Source organism: Globicephala melas, chromosome 13, assembly GCF_963455315.2.
Source record: "Globicephala melas chromosome 13, mGloMel1.2, whole genome shotgun sequence".
NCBI lineage: Eukaryota > Metazoa > Chordata > Mammalia > Artiodactyla > Delphinidae > Globicephala > Globicephala melas.
The window spans coordinates 558,314-576,023 of NC_083326.1; positions in this window are offsets into that span (position 1 = coordinate 558,314).

The window sequence follows — 17,710 nt, forward strand, 5'->3', positions numbered from 1 at the left end:
TCAGAAACAAAAGGTCACAGGTCAACGACCCAGAGACAAATGGACACAATTACCAGGCTGCCTGATGTCAGCTGTGACTGTTTTGCAGTAATGCAGGAAGAATAGAAGACCTTCATTAATTTGAGCCTTATCACCTACCATAGACCACGAGCCCCAGCTATATAACCTCTCTCAATTCTCCAGGGAAGGGGGCACAGTTTGCAGGAGGTGCTAGCCCGCTGTGTTCCCTCCTTGCTTAGCAAAGAAGTAAAGCCATATTTTCTCTTTCCCCCTAAATTCTGTCTCCATATTTCTATTCAGCACCCGTGTACAGAAGCCAAGATTTTGGCAACAGTATTATACCAAATACTTAGTTGTGTCTTCCCAAATATGCTACAATATTGCAAGGTCAAATCTTCTCACTTTGTCAGCTGCCTTCCAAATCGTTACTGCAAAGGACCCCATGTGCTACATAGTTCCTTGTAAAAATCAACTCTTCTCTTCTGGAGATAGATATAAGTCATGGAGGAGCTGGCAAGGTAACAAATACAGTGCAGTTTCCTCATCCCAGCCACTTCTTTCCCCAGCCCCCAAGTACAAACCCACCCTTGCACTTTCCCCTTCACTTAGAAAGTGTATCTTTCTAAGATACACTCACCATTCTCTGAATTTTTAAGGATATGGAGCTCAAATATCTTTGGTCGTTTTGGTCCCATGAAATAGAAGACATAGTCAGCTCTCTTTAGCAAGAAATGAGGGAATATATTATTTTTAACAGTAATATGGAAAAAAAAGTCTCAAACAATACTTGGAATAAAAAACTGAAAAGGTATAAAGAACCCAAGTCATTTCTCTCAGTTCATCTGTCTGAATACTGGTTTTCATTAACTGTATACAGAGAAAATAATTCCTATTCCTTAGTCTGTCATGAATGTTCATATACTCCATTTGATGTGAGAAATGGAATTTGAAGTCCAAATAGAACAATTCCAGGGATAGAAACTATGTGGTTGGCATGTGCAGAAGCTAATTTTTAAGACTTCTTTCTTATTATATACCAAATGAATTTTAGTGGTGATCATGAAATAAAATAAATAATATTAATGGAAAGAAGAATTGTGGCCAGTGAAAAACATTTCTATTGATCTATGTGTATATAATCTTGCTGATGAAAGTTAACCAAATGTATATAATATAAAATGAACCAACTGTATATAAAATAAATAAATATTACAGACACCAAAATGGGGAAAAGTAATGAATCAATACTTTTTGAACTACATTAATGTATAGATTTTAGAAGAGATAAAACATTTATACCTATATATTGGTCTCAGTGAAGGATAAGAACATTAGAGTTTCTGGTTTTGAGTCTTAAGTCTTGTAAATATGTCATGACATTGTAGAATTTTTTCTTCTATTCATGTTCAATAGACAGTGAAGCCATATTTGTTACTCTATTTTTGTTCATAGTTGATAAAATCACTTTTTCATTAACTCTAATTTCTAAAATTTATTTTACATGGAACAACAAATACACAAAAAGCTAAGAAAATTCTCAAATGTGTACAAAAGTTTGGCAGAATTCCACAAAAATTTCATTTTACTAAAAATTCCTGAAATTTCAAATCTACTGAATGAATCTTAAAGACTGATCCAAGAGAGCTTGGCCAATTTGGCAGAGTAGAAAGACTCTGAGCTCACCTCCTTTCATAAGTACAACAAAATCACAACTATCTGCAGAACAACCATTGATGAAAAAGAGTGGAACTTACTAGAAAAAGATCTTCTGCAACTAATGACATAAAGAAGGAACCACAATAAGATGGGTAGGAGGAGCAGACTCATGATATAATCAAATACCATACCCCTGGATGGGCAACCCCACAAACTGGAGAACAATTATATTGCAGAGTTTCTCCCACAGGAGTGAGAATTCTGAGCCACACATTGGTCTCCGCAGCCCCGTGGGTCCTGCACCAGGAAGGTGATTCCTCAAAATATTTTATTTTGAAATCCAGCAGGGCTTAATTTTGGGAGCGCCACAGGACCAGAGGAAAAATAGTAGAAGAAAAATAGTAAGTCCCCTACATATGAACCTTCAAGTTGAGAACTTTCAAAGATGTGAATATGTGTTCATATGTCCAATCATGCAAGTTAATTCACGTGTCTGGCATACATTGTCACGTGCATGCATCCTCTATAAGTAGTTGTGCTTTTGTATACTTTACTGTACAGTACTGTATAGAGTAGAGTAGTACAGTATCTTTATTTCAAGGTTAGGATGTCTCCGGAAGCAAGCATAGTAGCAGCAGTGATGTACCTGGTACTGCTAAGAAATGCCAAGCACAAAGAAAGGACAAAGAGAGACAAGAGGAAGAAGAAGTAACTGAAGAACTGAAGAGGTTCATGACACAGGAAGTGACAGTTTTTGAGGCACAGTACCCGAACAGTATATGAAGGTTGCTGTAGCCATTCAGAATGCAATCCAGTGCTACTGTGTCATCTATGATGAGAAAAATAGAGCTACTAACCAGATATCACTGGATTGTTTTTTCAAGAGGGTGGATAGAATTGAATCCAGCAAGGAACCAGAACCTGTGCCATCAATGTCAGGTGTAAGTGAAATTGAAGCTTGCCCTCTGTCTCCTTTTGCTGATGATTCTTCAGCTCTACCATCTCCCACCTCCTCTCCCTCCTCCAGTCAGTAGCTCTTCTTGCCTGTTCACTCGATGCCAGCCCCTGTATGCCAGCTGTTGTACTGTACTACTGTACTTTTCAAGGTACTGTACTGTAATATTAAAAATGTTTTCTTTATTTTTTGTGTTTGTTTTTTATGTATTATTTGTGTGTAAAGTATTATAAATCTATTACAGTACAGTACTACATAGCTGATTGTGTTAGTTGGGTACCTAGGCTAACTTTGCTGGACGTAAGAACAAATTGGACTTATGAACATGCTCTTGGAATGGAACTCGTTTATATGTAGGGGAAACTTACTGTAGAGATGTCACCCTTAAATAGCACACACAAAATCTCATGTGCACTGGGACCCAAGGCAAAAGCAGTAATTTTGTAGGACAATGCAACAGACTTACCTGCTGGTCTTAGAGAGTCTTCTGGAGAGGTAGGGGGCAGCTGCAGATCACCCTGGGAACAAAGAAACTAGTGGCTGTCATATTTGAAACAATACTACTGCTTGAACACTGCTGCTGGTGTCTGCCAAACAACTAACTGGGCCGGAACACTTCCCCACCCACCAGCAGACAGGCTACCTAAAGATTTCCTGAGCCTATAGCCACCTCTAGACATGTCCCTTGACACAACCTTGCTCAATTGACAGTTAAGACCCATCTCCACCAACCAGTGGACAGGCACAAGCTCTTCCTTGCAGGAAGCCTGCACTAGACCAGCCTCATCCACCAGGGAGTAGACACTAGATGCAAGAAAAAAACAATCCTGAGTCCTCTAGACCCAGTCCCCCACAGAAGGCCGGACCCTAAACTGGGACAAGTTGGGCCCTGACCCTGTCCACTAGGAGGCCAATGCAAGCATCAGGACACCACAGCCCCAATAAACACCTGTGTCAGGAACAGCCATTCCACATCCTCAGGGATCTGAAATGAACTCTGGGATCTCTTGGTCCGGGATCCAGACTCCAGGAACTGACTCGGACTGCCAGTGCCTGTACTAATCGCAGGACCAGGCTTCACCCACCAGTGGGTGGGCAAGAGTCCTGGAGTCTTCAGGACCCTGACTTTGCTCACCAGTGAGCCATCTCTGGTCCCAGGGTCCCTAGGATTCTGTAACCCAATGTCTTGTGGCCAGGGCCTGCTAACCAGCAGCCAGCAGCATCTGCACAAGGCAGGGCCTAGAAAAAAATCAGGATAGGGGCCAAAAAATCTACCAGACTACCCACATAGTGAGCACACCACTACAGAAAGGCACATGCAGCTCTCTTAAGGGGAATCCCTAGATGATATAGCATGGGTGATAAGATGGGTGTGCACTACTGGGACACAAAAACATCTCCTACAGTAGGTGACTTCTCCAAGGTTGGGAAATGTAGCAAACCTACCACATACATAAAAAAACAAATAGCAGAGGAGCTCCAAGACGGCAGAAGAGTAAGATGTGGAGATCACCTTCCTCCCAACAAATATATCAAAAATACATCTACATACGGAAGAACTCCTACAGAATACCAATGAACGCTGGCAGAATATCTCAGACCTACGAAAAGTCAAGAAACTCCCTACGTACCTGGGAAGGGCAAAAGAAAAAACAGACACAAAAGAATAGGGATGGGACCTGCACCAGTGGGAGGGAGCTGTGAAGGAGGAAATGTTTCCACACACTAGGAAGCCTCTTCGCAGGTGGAGACTGTGGGTGGCGGACGGAGAATCTTCAGAGCCACGGAGGAGAGCACAACAACAGGGGTGCGGAGGGTAAAGCAGAGAGATTTCCACACAGAGAGGATCAGAACCGACCAGCACTCACCAGCCCTAGAGGATTGTCTGCTCACCTGCAGGGGCAGGCGGGGGCTGGGAGCTGAGGTTTGGGCTTCAGAGGTCGGATCCGAGGGAAAGGACAGGCGTTGGCTGCGTGAACACAGCCTGAAGGGGCTAGTGCGCCACAGCTAGCTGGGAGGGAGTCCGGGAAAAAGTCTGGAGCTGCTGAAGAGGCAAGAGTTTTTTCTTGCCTCTTTGTTTCCTGGTGCATGAGCAGAGGGGATTAAGAGTACTGCTTAAAGGAGCTCCAGAGACAGGCTACAGCAACGGCTATCAGTGCGGACCCCAGAGACGGGAATGAGACGCTAAGTCTGCTGCTGCAGCCAACAAGAAGCCTGTGTGCAAGCACAGGTCACTATCCACACCTCCCCTCCTGGAAGACTGTGAAGCCCGCCACTGCCAGGGTCCCATTATCCAGGGACAACTTCCCTGGGAGAACAAACGGTGTGCCTCAGGCTGGTGCAACATCACGCCAGCCTCTGCCGCCGCAGGTTCACCACACATCTGTACCCCTCCCTCCCCCTGGCCTGAGTGAGCCAGAGCACCCGTATAATCTGCTCCTTTAACCCCGTCCTGTCTGAGTGAAGAAAAGACGCCCTCAGGTGACCTACACATAGAGGCCAGGCCAAATCAAAAGCTGAATCCCAGGAGCTGTGAGAACAAAGAATAGAAAGGGAAATTTCTCCCAGCATCCTCAGGAGCAGCAAGTTAAACCTCCACAATCAACTTGATGTACCTTGCATCTGTGGAATACCTGAATAGACAACGAATCATCCCAAATTGAGTAGGTGGACTTTGGGAGCAAAAATATATATGTATATTTTTTCCCTTTTTGACTTTTTGTGAGTGTGTGTGTATATATGCTTCTCTGTGTGATTTTCTCTGTATAGATTTGCTTTTACCAATTGTCTAAGGGTTTTGTCTGTCAGGTTTTTAAAATTTTTTTGTATTTTTAGTATAGTTGTTGGCATTTCTCATTGATGGATTTCTTTTTTGGTTTTGTTGCTCTCTTCTTTCTTTCTTTATTATTTAAAAAAATTAATAATTATTTTTATTTTTTTTATTTTAATAACTTTATTTTATTTTACTTTATTTAATTTTATATTATCTTCTTCCTTCTTTCTTTTTTTTGCTCCCTTTTATTATGAGTTGTGTGGATGACAGGCTCTTGTTGCTCCAGCCAGGTGCCAGGGCTGTGCCTCTGAGGTGGGAGAGCCAACTCCAGGACAGGACTGGTCCACAAGAGACCTCTCAGCTCTACGTAATATCAAATGGCAAAAATCTCCCAGAGATCTTCATGTCAAAGCCTAGACCCAGCTGCACTCAATCACCAGCAAACTACAGTGCTGGACACCCTATGCCAAACAACTAGGAAGAAAGGAACAAAATACCATCCATTAGCAGAGAGGCTGCCTAAAATCATAATAAGGCCACAGACACCCCAAAACACACCACCAGACGTGGACGTGTCCACCAGAAAGACAATATCCAGCCTCATCCACCAGAACACAGGCACTAGCCCCTCCACCAGGAAGCCTACACAACCCACTGAACCAACTTTAGCCACTGGGGACAGACACCAAAAACAACGGGAACTATGAACCTGCAGCCTGCTAAAAGGAGACCCCAAACACAGTAAGATAAGCAAAATTAGAAGACAGAAAAACACACAGTGGATGAAGGAGCAAAGTAAAAGCACACCAGACCTAACAAATGAAGAGGAAATAGGCAGTCTACCTGAAAGAGAATTCAGAAAAATGATACTAAAAATGATCCAAAATCTTGGAAATAGAATGGAGAAAATACAAGAAACGTTTAAAAAGGACATAGAAGAACTAAACAGCAAACAAACAGAGATGAACAACACAGTAAATGAAATTAAAATTTTTCTAAAAGGGATCAATAGCAGAATAACTTAGGCAAAATAAAGGATTTTATTTTATCTTGCAAGATAAAATAGTGGAAATAACTACTAGAGAGCAGAATAAAGGAAAAAAGAATGAAAAGACTTGAGGACAGTCTCACAGACCTCTGGGAAAACATTAAATGCACCAAATTTCTAATTATAAGGGTCCCAGAAGAAGAAGAGAAGAAGAAAGGGACTCAGAAAGTATTTGAAGAGATTATAGTTGAAACCTTCCCTAATATGGGAAAGGGATAGTTAAGCAAGTCCAGGAAGCACAGAGAATCCCCTACATGACAAATCCAAGGAGAAGCATGCCAAGACACATATTAATCAACCTATCAAAAATTAAATACAAAGAAAATTTATTAAAAGCAGCAAGGGAAAAACAACAAATAACACACAAGGGAATCCCCATAAGGTTAACAGCTGATCTTTCAGCTGAAACGTGGCGAGTCAGAAGGACATAATTTAAAGTGATGAAGGAGAAAAACCTACAGCCAAGATTACTGTAAACAGCAAGGATCTCATTCAGATTTGACAGAGAAATTGAAAGCTTTACAGACAAGCAAAAGCAAAGAGAATACAGCACCACCAAACCAGCTTTACAACAAATGCTAAAGGAACTTCTCTAGGCAGGAATCACAAGAGAAGGAAAAGACCTACAATAACAAACACAAAACAATTAAGAAAATAGGAATAGGAACATACATATCGATAATTACCTTGAATGTAAATGGATTAAATACTCCAACCAAAACACATAGACAGGCTGAATGGATACAAAAACAAGACCCATATATATGCCTTCTACAAGGGACACACTTCAGACCTAGGGATACATACAGACTGAAAGTGAGGGGATGCAAAAAGATATTCCATGCATGGTCTTCCCTGGTGGCGCAGTGGTTGAGAGTCTGCCTGCCAATGAAGGGGACATGGGTTCATGCCCCGGTCCGGGAAGATCCCGCATGCCGTGGAGCGGCTGGGCCCGTGATCCATGGCTGCTGAGCCTGTGCGTCCAGAGCCTGGGCTCCGCAACGGGAGAGGCCACAGCAGTGAGAGGCCCGCGTACCGCAAAAAAAAATAAAAAGTTATTCCATGCAAATGGAAATCAATAGAAAGCTGGAGTAGCAATTCTCATATCAGAGAAAATAGACTTTAAAACAAAGACAGTTACAAGAGACAAAGAAGGACACTACATAATGATCAAGGGATCAATCTGAGAAGAAGATATAACAATTGCAAATATTTATACACCCAACATAGGAGCACCTCAATACATAAGGCAAATACTAAAAGCAATAGAAGGGGAAAACGAAAGTAACACAATTATAGTAGGGGACTTTAACACCTCACTTGCACCAATGAACAGATCATCCAAAATGAAAATAAATAAGGAAACACAACCTCTAAATGATACATTAAACAAGATGGACTTAATTGATATTTATAGGACATTCCAACCATAAACAACAAAATACACTTTCTTCTCAAGTGATCATGGAACATTCTCCATTATAGATCATATCTTGTGTCACAAATCAAACCCTGGTAAATTTAAGAAAATTGAAACTGTATCAAGTATCATTTCTGACCACAATGTTATGAGACTAGATATCAATTACAGGAAAAAATCTTTATAAAATACAAACACATGGAGGCTAAACAATATATAACTTAATAACCAAGAGATCATTGAAGGAATCAAAGAGGAAAAGAAAAAAAAACCTGGAAAGAAATGTCAATGAAAACACAATCCAAAACTGTGGGATGCAGCAAAAGCAGTTCTAAGAGGGAAGTTTAGAGCAATAAAATCCTACCTTAAAAAGGAAGAAACGTCTCAAATAAACAACCAAACCTTACACCTAAAGCAATGAGAGAAAGAACAAAAAACCCCAAAGTTAGCAGAAGGAAAGAAATCATACAGATCAGATCAGAAATAAATGAAAAAGAAATGAAGGAAATCATAGCAAAGATCAATAAAACTAAAAGCCAGTTCTTTGAGAAGATAAACAAAATTGATAAACCATTATCCAGACTCATCAAGAAAAGAAGGGAGAAGACTCAAATAAATAGAATTAGAATTGAAAAAGAAGAAGTAACAAGTGACACTTCAGAAATACAAAGGATCATGAGAGATCACTACAAGCAAGTATATGCCAATAAAATGGACAACCTGGAAGACATGGACAAATTTGTAGAAATTCACAACCTTCTGAGTCTGAACCAGGAAGAAAGAGAAAATATGAACAGACCAATCACAAGCACTGAAATTGAAACTGTGATTAAAAATCTTCCAACAAACAAAAGCCCAGGACCAGATGGCTTCACAGGTGAATTCTATCAAACATTTAGAGAAGAGCTAACACCTATCCTTCTCAAACTCTTCCAAAATATAGCAGAGGGAGGAACACTCTCAAATTCATTCTACGAGGCCACCATCACCTTGATACCAAAACCAGACAAGGATGTCACAAAGAAAGAAAACTACAGGCCAATATCACTGATGAACATAGATGGAAAAATCCTAAACAAAATACTAGCAAACAGAATCCAGCAGCACATTTGAAGGATCATACACCATGATCAAATGGGTTTTATCCCAGGAATGCAAGCATTCTTCAATATATGCAAATCAATCAATGTGATACACCATATTAATAAGTTGAAGGTGGAAAACCATATGATCATCTCAATTGATGCAGAGAAAGCTTTTGACAAAATTTAACACCCATTTATGATAAAAACCCTCCAGAAAGAAAGCATAGAGGGAAATTTCCTAAACATAATACAGGCTATATATGAAAAATCACAGCCAACATTGTCCTCAATGGTGAAAAACTGAAACCATTTCTACTAAGATCAGGAAGAAGACAAGGTTGCTCACTCTCACCACTATTATATAACTGGAAAAGAAGAAATAAAGCTGTCACTGTTTGCAGATGATATGATACTATAAATAGAGAATCCTAAAGATGTCACCAGAAAACTACTAGAGCTAATGAATGAATTTGGTAAAGTAATAGGATACAAAATTAATGCACAGAAATCTCTGGCATTCCTATATACTAATGATGAAAAATCTGAGAATGAAATTTCAAAAACACTCCCAATTATCATTGCAACAAAAAGAATAAAATATCTAGGAATAAACCTACCTAAGGAGAGATAAGACCTTTAGACAGAAAATTATAAGAAACTAAAAATGATACAAATCGATGGAGAGATATACCATGTTCTTGGATTGGAAGAATCAACATTGTGAAAATGACAATATTACCCAAAGCAATCTACAGATTCAATGTAATCCCTATCAAACTACTACTGGCATTTTTCACAGAAACTAGAGCAAAAAAATTCATAATTTGTATGGAAACACAAAAGACCCCGAATAGCCAAAGCAGTCTTGAGAAAGGAAAATGGAGATGGAGGAATCAGGTTCCCTGTCTGCAGACTATACTACAAAGCTACAGGAATCAAGACAGAATGGTACTGGCACAAAAACAGAAATATAGATCAATGGAACAGGATAGAAAGCCCAGAGATAAACCCACACACATATGGTCACCTTATCTTTGATAAACAAGGCAAGGATATACAGTGGAGAAAAGACAGCATCTTCTATAAGTGGTGCTGGAAAACTGGACAGGTACATGTAAAATAATGAAATTAGAACACTCCCTAAGTCCATACACAAAAATAAACTCAAAGTGGATTAAAGACCTAAATGTAAGGTCAGACACTATCAAACTCTTAGAGCAAAACATAGGCAGAACACTCTATGACATAAATCACAGCAAGATCCTTTTTGACCCACCTCCTACAGAAATGGAAATAAAAATAAACTAATGGGACCTAATGAAACTTAAAAGCTTTTTCACAGCAAATGAAACCATAAACAAGGCGAAAAGACAACCCTCAGAATGTGAGAAAATATTTGCAAATGAAGCAACAAACAAAGGATTAATCTCCAAAATTTACAAGTAGCTCATGCAGCTTAATATCAAAAAAACAAACAACCTATTTCAAAAATGGACAGAAGACCTAAATAGTCATTTTTCCAAAGAAGATATACAGATTGCCAACAAACACATGAAAGGATGCTCACCATCTTTAATCATTAGAGAAATGCAAATCAAAACTACAGTGAGATATCATCTCACACTGGTCAGAATGGCCATCATCAAAAAATATACAAACAATAAATGTTGGAGAGGGTGTGGAGAAAAGGGAACACTCTTGCACTGTTGGTGGGAATGTAAATTGATACAGCCACTATGGAGAACAGTATGGAGGTTCCTTAAGAAAGTAAAAATAGAACTATCATATGACCCAGCAATCCCACTACTAGGCATATACCCTGAGAAAATCATAATTCAAAATTTCTTGTATCAAAATGTTCATTGCAGCTCTATTTACAATAATCAGGACACGGAAGTAACCTAAGTGTCCGTCAATAGACGAATGGATTAAGAAGATGTGGCACATATATATAATGGAATATAACTTAGCCATAAAAAGGAATGAAATTGAGTTATTTGTAGTGAGGTGGATGGACCTATAGACTGTCATAGAGAGTGAAGTAAGCCAGAAAGAGATAAACAAATACTGTACGCTAACACATGTATATGGAATCTAAAAAAAAAAAAAAAAATTCTCATGAATAACCTTGGGGCAAGACGGGAATAAAGACCCACACCTACTGGAGAATGGACTTGAGGATGTGGGGAGGGGGAAGCATAAGCTGGGACAAAGTGAGAGAGTGGCATGTACATATATACAGTACCAAATGTAAAATAGATAGCTATTGGGAAGCAGCTGCATAGCACAGGGAGGTCAGCTCAGTGCTTTGTGACCAGCTAGATGGGTGGGATAGGGAGGGTGAGAGGGAGGGAGATACAAGAGGGAAGAGATATGGGGACATATTTATATGTATAACTGATTCACTTTGTTTTAAAGCAGAAACTGACACACCATTGTAAAGCAATTATACTCCAATAAAGATGTTTAAGAAAAACAAATACAAATAGCAACTTAGATAAAATGAGTCTGCAGAGAGACAGATTCCAGATGAAGGAAAAAGATAAAACCCCAGAAGAAGAACTAACTGAAATGGAGATAGGCAAGCTACCTGAGAAAAAGTTCAAAGTAATGATCATAAAGATTATCAAAGATCTTGGGAGAAGAATGGATGCACAGAATATGTTAGAGGTTTTTAACAAAAGTTAGAAAACATAAGGAACAACCAAACAGAGATGAACAATATAATAACTGAAATTAAAAATACTCTAGAAGGAATCAACAGGAGACTAAGTCATATAGAGGAATGGATCAGTGAGCTGGAAAACTGAGTACTGGAAATCACTGTCACTGAAAATAAATAGGAAAAAAGAATGAGAAGAAAAGAGGACAGATTAAGAGACCTCTGGCACACATCAAACACAATAATAATCACATTATAGGGGTCCAAGAAGGAGAAGAGAGAGAGATAGAGTCTGAGAAAATATTTGAAGACATAATAGCTGAAAACTTCCCTAACCTGCGTAAGGAAAAGTGATCCAAGTCCTGGAAGGGGAGAGAGTTCCATACAGGATTAACCCAAAGAGGAACACACCAAGAAGTATTATAATAAAAATGAGAAAATGTAAAGATAAAGAGAGAATACTAAAAGCAGCATGGGATAATTAACAAATAACATACAAGGAAACTCCCATAAAGCTATCAGTTGATTTTTCAGCAGAAACTCAGCAGGCCAGAAGTGTGTGGCATGATATATTTAAAGTGAAGAGAAAGGGAAAACCCTACAAACAAGAGTACTTTACCCAGCAAGGTTCTCCTTCAGATTTGATGGAGAAATCAAAAGATTTAATGACAAGCAAAAGCTAAAAGAGTTCGGCACCACCAAACCAGCTTTACAAAAATTGTTCAAGGAACTTCTCTAGGCAAAAAAAGAAAAGGCCACAAGTAGGAACAAGAAAAGTATAACATAATAAATCTCACTGGTAAAGACAAACATACAGTAAAGGTATGAAATCATTCACACACAGAGTTACTAGCGAAGTAATAGACAAAATTACTAAAATCATCAATATGCATAATAAGCAGTTAAGGGTTACACAAAACAATTATTTGTAAAATATGATATCAAAAAGAATAATCCTGAGAGGAGGAGAATACAAATGCAGGGTTTTTAAAATGTATTTCAAAAGGCAAGCATACAGTAAAGGTAGGAAATCATCCACACACAAATTTGATATCAAAACCAGCAATCATGAGAAGAGGACAGAACAAATGTAGAAATGTATTTGACACTAAGAGAACAGCAATTTAAAACAGTCTTGCATATATATACACTGCTATATATAAATCTCATGATAACCACAAATCAAAAATCTACAATAGATACACACACAAAAAATAAGAAGTAATCCAAACGCAACACTAATGATAGTCATGAAATCACAAGAGAGAGAAAAAAAAAAGGCAAGAAAAAAAAAACCTACAAAAACAAAATAGCAATAAGAACATACATATCAATAATTACCTTAAATGTAAATTGATTAAATAATCCAATCAAAAGATATAGACTGGCTGAGTGGATATAAAAACAAGACACATGTATATGCTGTCTACAAAAGGCCCACTTCAGATCTAGGTACATATATCAACTGAAAGTGAGGAGATGGAAAAAGATATTCCAAGCAAATGAAAATTTAACAAAAAGTTGTAGTAGAAATACTTATATCAGACAAAATAGACTTTAAAATACTGTTACAAGAAGTGAAGAAGGACACTACATAATGATCAAGGGATCAATCCAAGAAGAAGATATAACAATTAGAAATATATATGCACCCAACATAGGTGCACCTCAATACTAGCAGACATAAAAGGAGAAATCCACAGTAACACAATAATAGTAGGGGATTTTAACACCCCACTTTCATCAATGGACAGATCACCCAGACAGGAAATCAATAAGAAAGCAAAGGCCTTAAATGACACATTAGACCAAATGAACTTAATTGGTATATATAGAGTATTCCATCTAAAAGCAGTAGAATACACACTTTTTTCTCCAGGAACATTCTCCAGGATAGATCACATGCTAGACCAAAATACATGCCTCAGTAAATTTAAGAAAATTGAAATTATATCAAGCATTTTTTATGACAACCATTCTATGAGACTAGAAATGAACAACAAGAAAAAAAGCTGTAAAAAGTACAAACACACTAAATGTAAAATAGATAGCTAGTGGGAAGCAGCCACATAGCACAGGGAGATCAGCTCAGAGCTTTGTGACCACTTAGAGGGGTGGAATAGGGAGGGGGAGAGGGAGACACAAGAGAGAGGAGATATGGGGATATATGTATATGTATAGCTGATTCATTTTGTTATAAAGCAGAAACTAACACACCATTGTGAAACAATTATACTCCAATAAAGATGTTTAAAAAAAATGTACAAACACGTGGAGACTAAACAATATGCTACTAAACAGCCAATGGATCAATGAAGAAATTAAAGAGGAAACAAGAAGGTACCTATAGACAAATGAAAATGAAAACACAACATTCCAAAACTTATGGGATGTAACAAAAGCAGTTCTAAGAGGGTGGTTTATAGCAATACAAGCTTATCTCAAGAAACAAGAAAAATCTCAAACAACCTAACCTTGAAGGAACTAAAAAATGAAAAACAAACAAAGCCCAAATAGTAGAAGGAAAGAAATCATAAAGATAAGAGCAGAAATAAATGAAATAGAGACTAAAAAAATAGAAAAAAATCAATGAAACTAAAATCTGGTTCTTTGAAAAGATAAACAAAATTGATAAAACTGTAGTCAGACTCAAAGAAAGAAAGGAAGAGGGCTCAAATAAATGAAATCAGAAATAAAGGTAAAGTGACATCCAACACCATAGAAATACAAAGAATCATAAGACACTACCTCAATTAACAATACACCAATAAAATGGACAACTAGAATAAATAGACAACTTCAAAGAAGGGTACAATCTCCCAAGAAGGAACAAGGAAGAAATATAAAATATAAACAGAAAAATTACCAGTAATGAAAATAAATCAGTAGTATAAAATCTCCCAACAAAGAAAAGTCAAGGATCAGGTGGCTTCACAGGTGAATTCTACCAAATATTTAGAGAAGAGTTAATATCTATCCTTGTGAAACTATTCCAGAAGACTGCAGAGGAAGGAACACTTCCAAACTCATTATATGAAACAAGAAGCACTCTAATACCAAAACCAGACAAAGATATAAAAAAGAAAAGTACTGGCCAATGTCATGATGAGCATAGACACAAAAATTCTCAACAAAATACTTGAACACTGAATCCAACAATGCATTAAAAGGATCATACACCATGATCAAGTGGCATTTATCCCAGGGAGGCAAGGTTTTTTCAGTATCCATGAATCAATCAGTGTGATACACCACATTAACAAACTGAAGAATAAAAACCATATGATCATCTCAATAGATGCAGAAAAAGCTTTTGGTAAAATTTAACATCCATCTGTGATAAAAACTCTTCAGAAAGTGAGTATAGAGGAAACATACCTCAACATAATAAAGGGCATATATGACAAACCCACAGCTAACATCATATTCAATGATGAAAAGATGAAAGCATTCCCTAGGAGATCAGGAAGAAGACAAGGCTGTCCACTCTTGCCACTTTCATTCAACATAGTTTTGGAAGTCTTAGCCACAGCAATCAGAGAAGAAAAAGGAATAAAAGGAATCTAAATTGGAGAGGTAGAATTAAAAATGTCACTGTTTGCAGATGACATAATATTTTACATAGAAAATCCTTAAGAAGCCAACAGAATACTACTAGAGTTCATCAATAAACTGGTAAATTGGCAGGATACAAAATTAATACATAGAAATCTCTTGCAGTTCTATACACTAACAATGAGATATCATAAAGAGAAATTAGAAAACAATGCCATTTATGATTCCATCAAAAAGAATAAAAAACCTAGGAATAAACCCATCTAAGGAGGCAAAAACCTGTACTACAAAAACTATAAGACACTGATGAAAGAAATGGAAGACAACACAAACAGATGGAAAGATATACCATGTTCTTGTATTGGAAGAATCAATGTTGTTAAAATGACCATACTACCCCAGGCATCTACAGATTCACTGCAATACCTATCAAAATACCAAAGACTTTTTTATTCTCAGAACCAGAGCAAATAATTTTAAATGGGAACAAAAAAGTGACCCCACATATCCAAAACAATCTTGATAAAGAACAGATCTGGAGGGACTCATGCCCCCCTGACTTCAGACTATACTACAAAACTACAGTAATCAAAACATTATGATGCTTGCACAAAAAGAGACACATAGATTAATGGAACAGGGTAGAAAGCCCAGAAATAAACACATGCACTTATGCTCCATTAATCTATGACAATGGAGGCAAGAATATACAATGGAGAAAATACAGTCTCTTCAATACTTTGTGCTGTGAAAACAAGACAGCTACATGTAAAAGAATGGAATTAGAATATTCTCTAACAGCATACACAAAAATAAACTCAAAATGGATTAAAGACTTAAATGTAAGACTGGATAGTATACAACTCCTAGTGGAAAACATAGGGAGAACACTCTTTGAAATAAATCATAGCAATATTTTTTTTGGATCTGTCTCCTAAAATGAAGGAAATAAAAGCAAAAATAAACAAATGGAACCTAATTAAACTTAAAAGTTTTTGCACAGCAAAGGAAACCATTGACAAATTGAAAAGACAACACTCTGAATGGGAGGAAATATTTGCAAGTAATATGACCAATAAGGGATAAATGTCCAACATATATAAACAGCTCATACAACTCAACATAAAAAAAAAAAAAACTGGGCTTCCCTGGTGGCGCAGTGGTTGAGAGTCTGCCTGCCGATGTAGGGGACACGGTTTCATGCCCTGGTCTGGGAGGATCCCACGTGCCACAGAGTGGCTGGGCCTGTGGGCCATGGCCACTGGGCCTGCACGTCTGGAGCCTGTGCTTCACGGCGGGGGAGGCCACAGCACTGAGAGGCCCATGTACCACACAAAAAAAAAAAAACACACACACAAAAAAACAAAAAAAAAACCCCAAAACCCAATTACAATATGGTCAGAAAAACCGTATAGACATTTTTCCAAAGAGGAAAGGCAGATGGCCAACAGGCACATGAAAATATGTTTCAGCATCAATAATCATCAGAGAATTGCAAGTCAAAACCACAATGAGATTGTGGTTTTATCACCTCACTCCTGCCAGAATGGCTATCATCAAAAAAGAACACAAATAACAAATATTGGTGAGGTTATGGAGAAAAGGGAACCCTTGTACACTGTTTTTGGGTATGTAGGTTAGTGCAGCCACTTTGGAAAATACTATAGAGGTTTCTCAAAATACTAAAAATAGAACTACTGTATGACCCAGCAATTCAATTCCCGGGTACCTATGTGAAAAAATACAAACACTAATTCAAAAAGATACATGCACCCAATGTTCATAGCAGCATTATTTACAATTGCCAAGATGTGCAACCTACGTGTCCATCAACAGATGAATGGATAAAGTAGATGCAGTACATATATACGATGGAATGCTACTTAACCATAGAAAAGAATGAGATTTTGCCATATTCAGTGACATGGATGGACTTGGAGGCTATTATGCTAAGTGAAATAAGCAAACAGAAAAAGACAAATACTGTATGATATCACTTATACGTGGAGTCTAAAAAAGATACAACAAACTAGTGAATATAACAAAAAAGAAATAGACACAGATATAGAGAACACACTAGTGGTTACCAGTGTTGTCGGGCAATATAGGAGTGGGGAAGTGGGAGACACAAACTATTACTGGATGTAAGATAGGCTCAAGTATGTATTGTACAACACAGGGAATATAGCCATTATTTTGTAATAACTGTAAAGGAAAAGTAAACTTTAAAAATTGCATAAAAAACTTAAAAATCTAATGGAGAGTGATCTGACTGACTTTTAGATGTCTCTGTAAGCAGTTTAAACAGATAACATTTCCAAGTAGTCACTTAGACAACTTGAAGTAACTCAAGTTCTGATTCTTCATTTTTATTATCACTGTGGTACCACTGTGGGTCACAGTCGTGAATTGTAGGTGAAGGGAGTTGGAACAATTTTGAACTCCTAAAAACATATTTAGAAACAAATGAATGTAACCAAATCTATTTGTTTTGAAGGCCACTGTTAAAGAGAGAATTAAAAAAACATAAATTCCCCTTAATATTCAATATTAATT